Genomic DNA, 14,977 nt, shown 5'->3' on the forward strand with positions numbered 1-14,977 from the left:
AACTATAAGATGAGAAAGAAGCATTAACTTAAAAATGTTGTTTTGAAAATTATAAAAGTAAATATTGACCTTTTCTAAAAAAGTTTTTTCCTTTTGACATTGTTTAATTTTTTTTCCTTTTTGTTTTTTAGGTTTGCAATTTTTTTTGGTGATGGCATGTTCAGAATCTTGGATCCCTAAGTTGAATATGTTGGAAATATTTAGGAACTCTGGAAATTATTGTTTTGTGTATATAATGACTTACTAGGTGAATTAGTAGATTTAATAAAAAAGTATATAAAAGAATAGGTATTATAATTTTGTGTTTCTAAGTTGACATGCATGTCTCAAATTCTCATCTATCAGTATTAGTGTCATTCCCTGGAGACAGTTATATTTTGAAGATTTGGGGGTTTTTACAGACCCCGTGTTTTCCCAGGCAGTTCATGTAATCCTCATTACCATGCCAATTTGGTCAGCTCCTTTTCCTTTTTATCTACCTTGCTGTGCACTGAGATCAGAGGTAATTATTGATCAGGAGGAGATCAAGTGACAATCCCAGAGGTAGTAGTAATTACAGAATTTCAGCCTGGAAATGACCTCAGAATGGTCTGTCTTAGAATATGTACATTATATCCAAATACACTGTGACCAGATGCTGCTGACTTTCGAATTGGATATTATTATGTAGGACAGAAGTGCTAATGAGGAGGAAAGAGAGCTGTTCTGTTTCACCTCTTCCCTCTCTCCCTATTGTTGGGTGCATTAATTAGTGGAAAGTAAGATGGCCAAGAGGTAGACAGTATAAATGGAAAGGAGAAAAAACAAAACTTGAATCTCCAAGAAGGAATACTTCCCCTTAAAAATTCGGAAGTTAGCTCTATTCCAGGGACCTGAGCACACCAATTTAAAACCAGAGGCTCACTGTCCTGTAGGCCCAGAATGTGAACTAGGCTATGCTTGGCCAGAGGAGTAGCTGGAGAACTTGCTTTCTGACAGGGGAGTCAGACAGTCCTTGGGTGCGTCCGTGGTTGACTGCTCAGATGAAGAGATGCTCAGATGAAGAGATTGAGGAACGTCATGGGTAGTTATTTTGATAGTCAAATACAGCAGCCTCCCTATCTGTCGACCAATACTGTGGAAAGATTGCTTTTTAAGACTGTTTAGAATAGCTTGAAAAAGGATCCTAGGGAAAGGCTGAGGAGAATTCAAGGAGCTATAGAGACTGAGCAGTAGGGAGCTCAGTAGAATGTTAATGTATCTGTTTGTTGCAAGTTTTATTATTTGTAGATTAACCAATAATGTGGAAGTTTGTGTATGACCAAAATTTTCATAATGTTTTCTATTAAAAGGCTTCTAGAAGCTAAATAAGATACACTGTAGCACCCCCACCCCTTTGCTTTGCTTTGTTTTAAGAGGATTTGACTGATAATATATTTAATAGATGTCACAAAGAAAAAATAAGATTTTTAAAAATCAAGTTACATTTTCATTTAAATGTATGTTGCCTATTTGCTGTACTTTTCGCGTTACAACTGGCTTTTAAAAAAACTCTCCTTCTGTGATACTTTTGTCAATAGAGGTGTTTCCTCTTAGCCAATTCTAGCCACAGTGTTGACTGGGCTTCAGCATTTGATATACCCAGAAGGAATTAGACAGGCAGGAAAAAACTTGGTCTCTACTGGAATGAATATTTTAAAAGCCTCCTTAGATTCTGAACACTTTGAGTACAAAGGAAGGAGACCCAAGAGAGGGAATAATGTAAGAGCCCAAGAATAAAAAATGGTGGTGGGGGTGGGGGATAAACCCTTACACAGCTAACCTCGGTGTAATAAGGGAAGGAAATGAAGTTCCTGGAGATGATGAGGTGGTATATGAAATCCCAGGACAGCAGGCGTTCTGGTACTCAGTTGGGTAGTTCACGCTAGCAGGCGGTAGCATTTTAAGGCTAGTGGCAAGTGATCTGGGGAAATATTAAGGTATTTCCTAACAATGAGTTTGATTTTTATTTTAGTGTGTTATAAATGGGTATGCAACTCAAAGATGAACATAATTCAAGATAAGTATCTTCGATCTTAGAGAAAATATAATAAAAAATGGATCTTTTGTCCCTATTGTATAACTTTAGAAAGTAATGTAGGATACAGAGCATAATAGAGAATTGATGGCATGAATATAATCAGTATTTGATGGTTGCTTTCTAGAAACTCCTAAGTAAAACCTTACATTTGTTTAATGTTGTCCTTAGTTGTACTGTAACAGAATTTTAGTGGGAAAATGTGTACCTTCTTGGGTCACCGTGCTCCATAGTCTGGCATATCATTGTGAAAGTTTAGAAACCTGACTCAGTTTACCCAGGGAGGAACACAGGTCTTCGTAAATTGGGTACGTTTCGACCCCCTTTTGAAAATCCTAAGGTAACTATGGATCCTTTCTCCAACAAGACAGCAGTTTCTGAGGGTGGGGGGGCTGCCCTTGGTTGTCAGGTCAGGAAGCCCTGATCTAAAAGATCATCTTTGTTTTTCTTCTGACCGTGCTCTGACTTTATTGTCACTCTCTGTCAGGAGTTCTCTGTCGCCTTTGAAGGGACCTTCAAATCTTGAAGGACACTTACTGCCTTACACATTGAACTGAAGCCGCAGGCCCAGAGCTTTGTGATATAATGGAGCAAACACTGTCCGCAAAGAGCTGCCCCACAAGTACAGTGGTAACAGTAGGGCCTGAGGCCTGAAGGTGTGGCCCAGCCTCCCAGCCAGTACCTTCCTACTCCATAGGAAGTTGAATATTAATGTTCTGTTTTTTAAATGAGCATATTTCTTTTAAGATCTCTGTTATAAAGGTTTTCTGCCTGAGTGTGACTTTTTCCTCATGTGTTAGGATGTCACATTAATGGTGTAAAATGTGTACTTCAAATTAACATAGTACCTGGGAACTTGGGATTCTGTTACTTTGTGACTCTGAAATTTATAACACATTTTCAGGAAAATCGTTGAGATTCCCAGATAATTCATTCTTAACTCCTTTCAAGTTCCTGAATCTATAATTGTTTCTGAACCTTATTAAGCCATTTATAAGATTAGACAAAACTGTCTTCAGTTCATATTTTGACACAGAATGGATACATTTGATTTATCTTACTAGAAATGTGTTTTGACAGAAAATTCTATTTGAGTGGCTCTAACCTTCATTTTGGAATCCCATCCCCTGCTTGTTATGTTGTTCATTGGGACTTTCCTACAAAATACAGCTTCGCTGAGAAGATCATCCTTGAAAAATCAGGAAATGTGAAGAAACTAATTTGGGGACTGAGTAAAGAGATGGAAGAGCACCGGCAGATTGACTGTGCAGCACACTCTGGAAACACCTTACACTGCGTTGCTTTTATACATGAACCAGTTTGACTGTGTTATGAACTGGACCTAGAGAGAGAGAAAACCACCTCATAAAATGTATCTTGAATATAAGAAATAATACACTCTGGCCTCTAAACGCATTTCTGTCAGAACAGTCTGCTCTTGAGGACGCACACTGATGGAGGGAGCCTGGGTCATTGCACTCGACTGAAAGCTAGACATCATGTATTCTGGGTTTGAAGGTGTTTTTAAATTTCCTCTTGGAATATAGTGTTTGGGGCTTTTACGACATCTGTCTCCCATGTGCCTTTCAAGTCCCCTGAGAAAGGAGCCTGAGCTCATCTGTGCCCCTAATACTTGTTCTCTGTCGGCACCGTTGACTTAAATGTGAGGAAAACATGGAGCATATAGGATTCCAGCATCCTATTAAATCCGTCCTGCTTATCCCTTCCAGGTGATTGTGTTACATTTCCTTTCCAGCTCTTCTAAATGTGGCCCAATGTTAGCCCCTTGGTTAGGTCAAGATAGAATTAAAACCACACCATTTCAGGCCTCTTCCTTCCCATTGTCCTGTTTTGTTCTGGCCACGATGGGAGGTTGGCAGTTGCCTTACTGTAAGAGTCCACTTGTGTCCTTTCATTTCCATCTCCCTTCCTGCACATTCTGGTGTAGAAATAAAACAAATCTAGACTTGGGGCTCTCGGCTGCATAAGGTCTGCGTATATAAATTCACAGCACTGTATTTAAAATACAGCCTTTTAGCTGTGGTGTTGACAGTCTCCTTTGTACCTCTGCCCTGTGCTGGGCACTCTGCTGAGTGTGGCGGTCCCCTCTTCCTCTGCACCACCTGATTCTCGTGAGGCCAGGAATAGACCTCACGGTGCCTTAGGCACAGGGAGAACCCCAACTGACCTGTCTGTAAGCTTGCTGGTTCCCGGGGTCATGAGATAATGAGGTACTTGAAGAGATCCTTGTGTCCTCCCCCAGATCTAGTCAAAGCAGATCATGTGCAGAGAAAGTCATCATGTCCATAGGACCTTGAAAGCAAGATTTGTCAAAAAATAGGCCAAATTTCAGGTTAACCATGAACCCACATTAACTATCCTGGTGTGTCTTACTTTAAAAAAAAAAAAAAGTATCCCTTAAGAACATTATCATATTACCGTGACGTGCAAAGTGTGATATTACTTTAAAAAAAAAAACTTTTACAAGTAGCTTTCAGAAACGTGCAAATATATTTTGTGTAAAAGAGTATATATTGTGTGTAATAATTTTCTGATTCTTGGTCTAATAAATATTAAGTGGTCTCAGTATTTAAAACCAAATAGTTTGAAATTATTTTTTGAGTAAAATTTTAAAGTATATATAATATTTTTACTTTTCATGTAATGTGCAGGTATTCTTAGAATACTTGTTTGTTTTCCACGTGTAAAACTCCTGTGAACAGGGTCTGTGTCTTCAGTAAGAGTTTCTAAAGCTTTGGCTGTAATTACCAAGTGCTTGGGATTGGGCTGGCTGGAAATGCATATTGAGCTTTTCTGTGTATGTAGCAAACTTTGTCCAAATAAAGTAGCTTTGTACCTTGAAGGAGCTTTTAGTAATTAAATTTTTATTAAATATGGGCAAGTTAAAGGAGAAGAAATGAACAAGAGAATCTGTAAATGAGGGTCTCAATTAGTGGTCTGCAACCTTTTGTTGTCAAAGGTAACAGTGGTAGTGAGTCGGTGGAAATGGGGTAGGGGCGGGCTGTGTCATTTGAAGAGAAGAGAAAGACACCCATCTGGCATCAGTAGTGGGGGGTGGGGGTCAGTGTGTGTGAGCTGTGCTCCGTGGACTTGAATCCAAGGTCAAGGAAGCTTGGTCCTAGAAGTCTATCCCCACAGTTCCTGAAAGACCAGCAGAGGGTGGGTGCCAGGCGGAGGCAAAACAGAAAAAAGAAAAGGACAGGCTAGGGACTTCAAAAGTTTTGGGTTTTTTTTTTTTTTTTTTCAGTTTAAAAATTTGTTCTTTTAAACGTTTGTGTCATTCCCTTTACTGTATACCCTTGCTAAAATAAAAAGCTTACCATGTCAAATTCTCTAAAGATATATTTAACAATTCATCAGCCTGAGAAATCAAAAGGCTGTGTGCTGCTGGTTCTTGGAAGTGTGCAGGCTTAACACACTAAGGTCCCAGTTGTTTATCCTGCAGCGCATAGTTCACAGGACACTGATTAATGTGCCAAGAACAGTTTGGGCAGAGTTAGATAATTACTTAAGCACTGCTGTACAGTGGAAGTCACTGTCTTAAAAAGCCTAATTAAGGTAGCAGTTAAGGGGCACCTGGCTGGCTCAGTCGGTCGAGCATGTGACTCTTGATCTTAGGGCTGTGAGTTCAAGCCCCACGCTGGTGTAGAGATTAATTAAAAAAAAAAAAATAGCAGTTAAAAGGACATCTAGTATCATCCTGTTTCAACCAACTGTTGACCAAGAACTCAGATTTCCAATAGTTTATGTAAAGATAAACTGAAAGCTCAAATAATGGAGAAATCCACGACGACACAAACTCTGAGGAAATCATTTATACTACTTGGAGATAATTTTTCAACCTGCAAAATAGTCCCCAACCTGCAAAAAATTCTACACTAATAAATGACCAGAAACCACGCAATGGTTATAACGTGTTATTACTGCTTATCTCCAGTAACAAGTTTAAGATTGACTCTATATACCATCGTCCTGTGTGACTAGACTACTTTTGTATATCTCATCCACTTACGTGCTAGCTACTGCAGTGATATATATGTATTATATACGTATGGAATGTGTCAAAGAGTAAGTTTTCAATAAAGATACTGAGATTTCTTCCTTTAGCATCTAAAGATAAAGGTTGGTATCCTTCCTAAATGGGTGCTTGTAGGCGAGTTCAGAGGAAGTCCGTGGCTTCTAGTCATGGTTTCTAGTACTCCAGAATACCTCCCTTTATGTAGGGGATATTGCAAATTGCTTATATAAGAGCTCATTAGGGAAAGCTTGCCATATTCTACATTAAGTGTTTTCCTTAGAGACTTTTTCTTCGGAGACCCAACTTTGAATTATTAAACCCAGGGTTAAGATTAGTGGGGCAGACACCTGCTTTCTGTATTCACTGGGACTTGAAAGCAAGAATGAAATTACTAAATAAAATGAAATTGGTTTGAGGGATATTTTGGACTTCATTTGCCGTGTACTTCACATCCGTTCCCACCAGTGGGAAACTCAGCAAGGGCTTGTAAATTTCTCAGTACTGGAGGGCACCACTTTGCCATGAAAATTTGGGGTTAAATATTTTGCACATTCTTGGTAATGTAGCAGAGAAAAGATTATAAGTAGATACATACTGATTGAAATCATTTCACCTAAAGTACGACATGACCAAAAATTACGGATTTGCCATTTTGTATTTAGAAGAAAAAACAAATTACTTACCGTGGATCTTTGATGACAGTTACAAGCAGGAAATTTAGTTTCTATCTCTCGCCGATATTTCAGTCTTCCTCCAAGTTACATTTTTAGTCAAATCACACCTCAGAACTTTTCCGTTAGGAATTAGGATTTTTGTTAGCTCCTGAGTGGCTCTCCGTGACCTTTCCAGGACTGCTTTTGACCTAAGAAAACCACATCACAGAATGAGTTATGCAATTTTAAAAGCCCCGTTTGTGGGATCTTCTGGAAAATACTAAAATATTCACATCGCTGTAAGAACAGTTTCCCACTTTCAGAAATGAGGAATTATCGTTAAGTGCTAGGCCAAGCGAAGGCGAATGTGTGGTTCACGGATCGCTCTGTCTATGCCTCCGGCTCTCCTTGTTGGGTCTGATTCAGCATACTTCCCGTGTGGGGGCTGAGTGGCACAGTGTCTGAGCACTGGAGCTTCTTGATGATTTTAGGAAGTCGACAGATGTTGGAGGCCTTGCTTTTCACATCTACCAGCATAAGCAATTCCGGTTTGCTTGTTTTTTATGTAACATCTTTCTAAGAAGTCACTGTAGCAAACCGTAGTCTCTCCCTTCCTCTAGATTATAATTTATAGATTTATCTGTCTAAATGAAGAAGTAAGGTTAATTCCATAGCTGTCATTTTCTCGGGGGGAAAAATGCCAGCAGAGCTGACCTAGAATTTCATCTTGTACTCACTGTTATGTGAGACTTAAATTCTGATTTAAAAAAAATGATAAATTTGGTCTGCGTGAAGCAAAAGGGTGTAAAAGTCTTTTCTCTCACCTTTCCATCACTGGTCTCCTCCCCTTCAGATCCCGCGGCCCCCTCTGGTAGTGAAGCTGATGGCCACCTGAAAGGTTTGAAATTCAGAGCAAGAATCAGGAAAGGGGGATAGCAGGGAAGTGGCAAATCCTCAAAAGGGCAACTCACTGGTTGAGGTTACGGGTTCTGTTGGTTTATCCGCAGGTTTTTATGACTGAGCGGACCAGGGCCGAGCCCTGCACGTTAACTCCTGCCTCTTCCTGCCCTGCTTTCATCCTTCTCTTCTTAGTGGAAACCCGAGCTCTCGAGAATGAAAGGTTTCGCACACGTGTACACTTGTGCCTCCGCCGGCATCGAATTGTGAGTGGGCAGAGGCTCTCAATCCTTAGACTCTGCTGAGTTAAAAGACGACATATCTCAACACTTGGAGTTGTCACTTGCCATTCTTGCTTCCTGTTTCTCCCCACCTTTTCCAGCGCGAAAGTAAGTCGACAGCAAAGTAACTTTCGCAAGAAGCGGAACTTGAGAAGCCTGTTGGACAGGACATTGGAGTCAATCATTTATTCCTGCAGCATATCGATGGATGCTTGCCAAGTGACAGGCGCCGTTCCAGGCTCTTTGGGGAAACACACAAAGCCCGGAGTTCACACTGTAGCGCAGCTACACACGCCCGGCCTGTGAATGACCATCGCGTAGCACCCATGGAAAGGAGCAGAGCGCATGCGCGCACAACGCCGGCGTAGGAGGGAGGGGCGGGCCTCCGTGTTTAGGGAGCTCCGAGTAGACCGAGTTGGAAAGGTGAGATTTCAGGAACGGTGATTGTATAGATTGGAGCTGACCGACAGGCTTCTCTTAAGGAAGAGAGAAAATCAAATGCTGGAGAGTTCCTGACAATTGTTTACCGTTTTTCCAATCACTTCGAGCTGGAAGCCCTTGCTGCGTCCACACGCAGCCGTGAACATTCCTCCTTGGTTTTGCCACTGTCACTTCTCCTGCCTCGATTGTTCTTTTCCGGGGCCCGGCCCACGTGGCCTCTCAGTGACATGATTTGGGGAGGCAGGCATGGTCATAACATGCAGCTAGACTGTCTGGCAAATACGATACTCCAGGAGCGCAGGGGTCCCACTGAGGAAGAAGGATGGGATTTTAGAAGGGGCCCTCGGGGGCGCCTGGCTGGCTCAGTCCGTGGAGCATGTGGCCCTTCATCTTGGGGTCATGAGCTCAAGATCCATGTCTGAAGCAGAGAGTACTAGAAGTAATAAATAAACTTAAACCAGTAGGGCCCTCAAGGGCAGGCTGTGTTCATTCCATAAGGGGTCTTAGGAGGACAGGACAGGAAGAGGCAGCCCCAGGAGCTAAAGCTGGCCAGGGTGAGCAAGGTCACACTTCAGGGTGATTAAAATGTCACGGCTCATGGAGGCCCCCAAAGTTCATGCTGAAGAGTAGGCGTTCCATTCTGCAGCTGGGAGGGGATCAGGGCTGTCCTCTGTGGCTTCTCCTGTGTGGGACTTTCAACCGGGCATGGACCAGAACTGTTGTTCCCCCCTGGGTTCACAGTTTCTCATCTCTGGCAAGTGAAGGAAGACCCAGAAGGTGGTTGGTAATCATTCCTCTCTCTTCTGTCTCTTAATACCTGTTTTTCCAAAATGCAGATAACTTTTTCTCATAAAAATTCAAATGGTGCAGAAAGACAGAAAGGGCAAAGTTCACTATCTCACGACTGTTAATATTCTGATCATCAGCAGTTTTGACATCTCCATTATCCATGCTCACAGCATCCTTTGTAACAGCGGCTCTGTATGGATGCCACCAACTAACTCCCAATGCTGGAAATTCAGTGGTTTACAATGTTCATTATTCAGGTTCTTTCCCACTTTTCACTCTTATAAACTTGGTTTCCAGTGAATATCCTTCTGTACAATATCTGCACTTACCCAATTATCTCCTTGGTGTAAATGACGGACACTTCAAAAAATTGGGCTGCCTAGAATGGGGGGATACACAATACAAGAATTTAGTACAGACAATTACCATTGAGCACTTTGGGCATGCATGTGTGTGCCTGCATGTGCACTTTTCTTTCTTTCTTTTTTTTTTAAGATTTATTTATTTATTTATTTGAGAGAGCGAGAGCGCACAAGCAGGGGGAGTGGAAGAGGGAGAGGGACAAGCAGGCTCCCTGCTGAGCAGGGAGCCCGATGTGGGGCTCGATCTCAGGACCTTGGGATCATGACCTGAGCTGAAGGCAAACGCTTAACCGACTGAGCCACCCAGGCACCCCCGCATGTGCACTTTTCAAAGCACTTTAGTAGCAGCTAATGTCTCCAGCTTTGCATAAAACATGGAGAGGTGGAGTAGGGGAGATGGTGGTCTCTCCGTTGGGCAGGTGAGGTGGGGCTGCTGTCTCTCCTTGGCACTGCTGTCACATCAGGAGTGCCTGTGGCTCACAGAGCACATTTGCAGTCAGCTTTCAGAACACCGACTCCAAGGCCAATGCCAGCAGAAGCTTTTGGAATACAAGATGATGAGCGCATATGAGGCCAAACTAAAAATGGAACTTTCTTGCTTCCCCGTGTGAAACTGCTTTGATTCCAAGTTTTACTATTTTAATTAGGCGGATCAAAGAGACAGCACGTTTTTTCGGAGATGTTGAAAATCATATGGCAAACTGCTCTATTTTTCAATGTAGCAAGTCTTTACAAAGGTTAAGTGGAAGTGATGTTCATTTTGGTTCTTTCAGGGGAATGTACCTTCTGGAAGTGGTCTAATTGGATCCCTCGGTGGTGGTCTTCTGCCCATGCCCCCCTCCCCAGCCATTTTTCATCCCTAAGATCTCTGGATGGTTCCTGGGTGAAACCATTGTGCAACAAACACCACGAGAAGAACTCAGAGTTAAACACTCAATGTCCTGTTATTCAGAAGGCTTGGCATAGGTTGAAGTCAAAAGTTCTATTCTCTCTTCTTAGAAATGAACGCTGCTTAACACAGTGTAGCTCTATCACTCTTGTACTTCCCAGCCAGGCCCGTTAGTGTATTTGCTGTCCTTTTTTGAGGCCTCTGCCCTGGCTGGCCCCTGGGCCTCGGATGCTCCTCCCCGGGTACCCACATGGCTCACTCCCTTGCTTCCATTAGCATTCTGCTAAAAGGGCTCCTCACCAGAGAAGGCTTCCCTGCCTCACCTGTGTAAAATAACATCCCATGCATGCCTTCCTTATTCCCTCATAGCAGCCACCCCAAGCTGACCCTAAAGATTTGTCTCCTCCACTAAAACATAAGCTCCAAGAGGGCAGGGTTATTTTGTTCCCGGCTGTTCTCCAGAACCTACAACAAGAACTGACATATGTTAGAAACTCAGAAAATATGTGCTGTCTGACAAGTGAATGAATCCCCCATTGTTCCTACCTAGGGACTTGTGAGGAAACTGGGAGCTTTTCAACACTGGAAGGAAGTCAAGGACTTGGGAAAAAGCGGCAGTTATCTCAGGGCCCCATCCCCATGTAGGGCTGTCTTTGCCCAGCAGCGCCATTTCTGCTTCCAGCTCCTTCTCTACCTGCATGTTCACTTGAAGTCATCGTTTCTAACATTCCCTCGGTTGGAGGGTGACTTGTGCTAATAGTTGGCACTGTCTTTAAAGAGCATTTTAGTGGATGAATACATTCAATAGATATTGACAGAGCAGCAGCCAGGGTGCCAGGCGCTGTGTGAGAGGCCAAGGTTACAAAAGGCAGCAGGACACTCACTGAGCTTATAGTTTTTCAGACTGTGAGTTTGGTGGGACAAGAGCACCCTCCTGCCGCCCCTGGAGCTAAAAGAAGAGCTCCAAAGGAGGGGAGCTTTGCTCAGTGGGGAGGAGGACTGAGTAATGATGGGAAGGTGGTGGGCTGTGGGTGTATAGTGTGTGGTCTCTGGGCAGAAGGAGGGCAGAAATGGCAGAATGACAACATGCCCACCTCAGTGTTTGGCTTAGGCTCCCCCAGGGCTCAGGGAAGAGGAGGAAGCTCTCCATACTCTTGTTTTCTGCAAGACCACATCAGTAAACACAATTCTAGTGACTACCACTTTTTTTGGGGGGGGGGTTAGACTTCTGTGAACTGAATTCAGAATCTAGTAATAATTTTAAATTTTTCTATAGGCAACTATTCCAGAAAGTTCCAAAGCCAGAAAGTCTATTTAAAAGCAACTTTTGAAAAAAAAGTTTTGAAACAACGAATTTGTCGTTCTCCCCCCACTGAAGATTCAAAAGAAAGAAAAAGAAGAAAGAAAGCTCTTTCTCCAACAATGCAAATAGACTAAAATATAAAGAAACAGGAACTCTAGGTGATTTTTCTCACTTATGCAAGCAATAAATAAACAACGGGTCCTTCAAATACTCTACAAGAGGAGAGATACCTTGAATTTTTCTGTAAGGAACATTTAACTGGAAAGGAGAATAATAAAACATAAATGACCATGTAACCCTACCATGTAAGTAACTCAGGGATTTGCACTGAGACAGAAATTTTGTCCTCTAGTCATGAAATTATTGAAATACAGTTTTCTGGCACGCTTTCTGACACACAATGTTCTAAGGGTGAGACGTACACATAGCATGAAAGCATCAGGAGAAACCAAAGGCTGACCAGAATAGGACCTCATTTTCAGTTCACTTCATTTCATCCTGTCCAATGGGTCCTCTAGCTCAGTCTTTCTCAAAGTGTGTGTGTGTGTGTGTGTGTGTGTGTGTGTGTGTGAGAGAGAGAGAGAGAGACAGAGAGAGAGAGAGAGAGAGAGAAAGAAAGAGAGAGACAGAATAACTTGGGGACCTAGTTCAGCTGCAGTTTCAGACTCACTCTTTCTGGAACAGGACCTGGGAAAGCTTCTGCTCTTCTAACAGGCTGGCTGGTGACGGCGGAACAGGTAGTTCACAAACTGCACAGAATAGCAAGGCTCCTAGCCTACCGAGAACTTCCACGTGCTCTGGGTGTGTGTGTAAACTTTATAACTATCCTGTGAGTTGAGCACTGCTTGTGTCACCTCCTTTTACACAACACAAGACAGGTCCCAAGAGGGAGATTGCTGAAACAGAGCTTGATGCTAGAACCCAAGCTTTCTAATGCCCCATGGAGTATTTTCATTGCAGTCGTTCTGGTTTGGTGGTTGCATCATGAATAGGGGCGTGGGGAGTGGAGAGGTAGGGCTACAGGGACATTTTTGGAAACCCAATAGAGACAATACACACTTTTATTATTCCTGTTGTTACGATGTCTCCTGAGGTCTTAGAACCAGAGCTAATGGACTAGGAAGATAGTCACAAGAGATGTCTTACACTTGCCATTTTTAGGCGACAGGAAGACAGCAGGTGGCGAGTGTCCTGCTGGTGACAAATTTAACTGACTGTCTTTGGGAAAATGGGATTTAACTTGATTGTAGGCTGTCTTCCATCTTCCGGATGGCGTTAGAACTTGAGAGCCGGGTGGCTTTGATTTATGGAGCGCCATTCCTGTCAGATGGTACAAAGGATGTGCAAATCATATGCAAATGGACTAAATCTCACTCAGAATTTGCCAACCGGAAACACGACGTCTTTATTCCAGCTAGATTTTAATGTGATCTTGAGGTAATTTCAGGGAAGCCTTGACTATGCTTACTCTTAGCTGAGAAATAGCTAAATACTCTCAAAAACTGAGAAAGGTACAGGTAGGGAAATCCAGGGTGGCGTTTGTGACTGTGGGTCCTGGACCCCATCTGAGGAGAGAGCCCCAGCTGGCCCGGGGGTGATGAGATTGGGGCAAAGTGAGTCTCCTATGGTCTTTCACTTTCACAAGTATTTTTTTTTTTTTTTTTTTAGGAAAAGGCTGCTTTCTTACAGGTGTTGGTCTGACTTACTTCCTTTTCCAAACTGTCTCTCTTGGGCATTTGCTGCTAAGCAACGCAATGGTACAGAACAATTGGATTCACTTGTTATCTTCATTCAGTTCAAAAACATGAATGCCTTGATTTTGGTGTTCTATGAGTGTCCTGTTATAAACACAATACATGTTCACTGCAAAAATTTTGGAAATGAATAGAAACTGTAAAGGAAAAAAATCACTCTATTCCTACCATTCAGTGATAACTGTTGTTATCGTTGTGGGAAGTATCATTCATGAACATATTTTACCAAGTTGAGATGATGACCCTATTAAAGTTTTATTTTGTTTTTTTTACTATTTAAGTTTTGTAACCTACTCTTTCACATGAATATTAGAATGAATGCTTTCCCAAAATCTGAAATATTATTGAAGAGGTTTTTGTTGGCTTACTAGCTTGTTTTGCTAGTTGGTATTCCTTCCGACGGATATATTGTAGTTTACCCAGTTCTCCCTTATTGATGAACATTTTGTTTATTGCCTATTGTGTAATACGTTGTGCTGCGAGAGAGAATCCTTGCACTGGATCTTGGTGTGCATCTCCAATTATTCTTTTAGGATAAATGTGGAGAAATGGAATTACCAACTCTAAAGACATATGTAAAATAGTTGTTGGATAAATGATGCCTTTTGATAGATACTAACGAGGCATGTTCCAGAGTGGCCGATTCAATTTATATCCTTAACCAACAGTGCACTCGGGCTGTTTTGGGGTGTTGTGCTTAAACTGCCTCTCTGACAGTTTAAAATGATATCCCTTTGTTTTAATTTTGCATGTATTTGGTCTCCTGGAGACTGAATCGCTCACATTTCTTTCTTTTGTGAAATGCCTCTTAGGTCCTTGGCTCCTTTTTCTTTTGGAGTTTGTTGTTGTTGTTTCTCAGTGATCCTTGAAAGCTCTGTCTTGTACACATCTTTTCCCTCATTTGTTTTTTTCACTTTGTTTGTAGTACTTGTTAACATTCAGAAAATGTTATGCTTTTGCCTAGTCAGATTTTTCAATCTTTTATTTTAGGCTTTCTTCTACTTAAAAATGTCTTCCTAGCCCTGAGCTAATATGACTCCAAGTTAGCTTTCACGGTAGACGTCACTGAAAGACAGAGGAATTAGGAACTGGCAGCAAGCATCTTGAGGAAAACACAACCACTAATTAAATGTGATCTAGTCTTAACCAGAGGTGTACCTCGGATTCACCTGTTAGAGCCTTTAAAAATTACCAATGGCTGGGTCACACACCAGTACCATTGAATCAGAAACTCAAAAAAAAAAAAAAATCGAAACCTTACACAAACCCACAGACTTAGATAGGAACAGAGCCAAGTTGCATGTGATTTTTTTTTCTTCCATTTTATTAGTGTAGTGGGTGTATTTTGTCTTACCTGTCATCGTCTGTTGTAACAAGGAAGATCAGAGTGCTTTCATGAGGAGGGGGATTCCAAACAGTGTGCTGGGAGGCCCCTGCAAAATTACAGTGGTTCTCTGAAAGCATCGGTTTCCCCAGGTGGCTGTTGTTTGATGTCACGTGATTAATTCTGAGT

General features: G+C 42.1%; 1 protein-coding gene and 1 long non-coding RNA gene across 2 annotated transcripts in view; both read left to right on the top strand.

The window, feature by feature from the left end:
* The window catches only part of LOC130543359 (uncharacterized), a 31,744-nt gene extending 26,825 nt beyond the window's left edge, over positions 1-4,919 (top strand). Inside the window, exon 2 of the long non-coding RNA XR_008958679.1 lies at positions 132-4,919. This is a non-coding gene — a long non-coding RNA (uncharacterized LOC130543359). The remainder of the gene's footprint in view (positions 1-131) is intronic.
* The window catches only part of XKR6 (XK related 6), a 306,339-nt gene that overhangs the window by 86,176 nt on the left and 205,186 nt on the right, over positions 1-14,977 (top strand). The window lies entirely within an intron of this gene.

Source organism: Ursus arctos, unplaced genomic scaffold (genome assembly GCF_023065955.2).
Source record: "Ursus arctos isolate Adak ecotype North America unplaced genomic scaffold, UrsArc2.0 scaffold_11, whole genome shotgun sequence".
NCBI lineage: Eukaryota > Metazoa > Chordata > Mammalia > Carnivora > Ursidae > Ursus > Ursus arctos.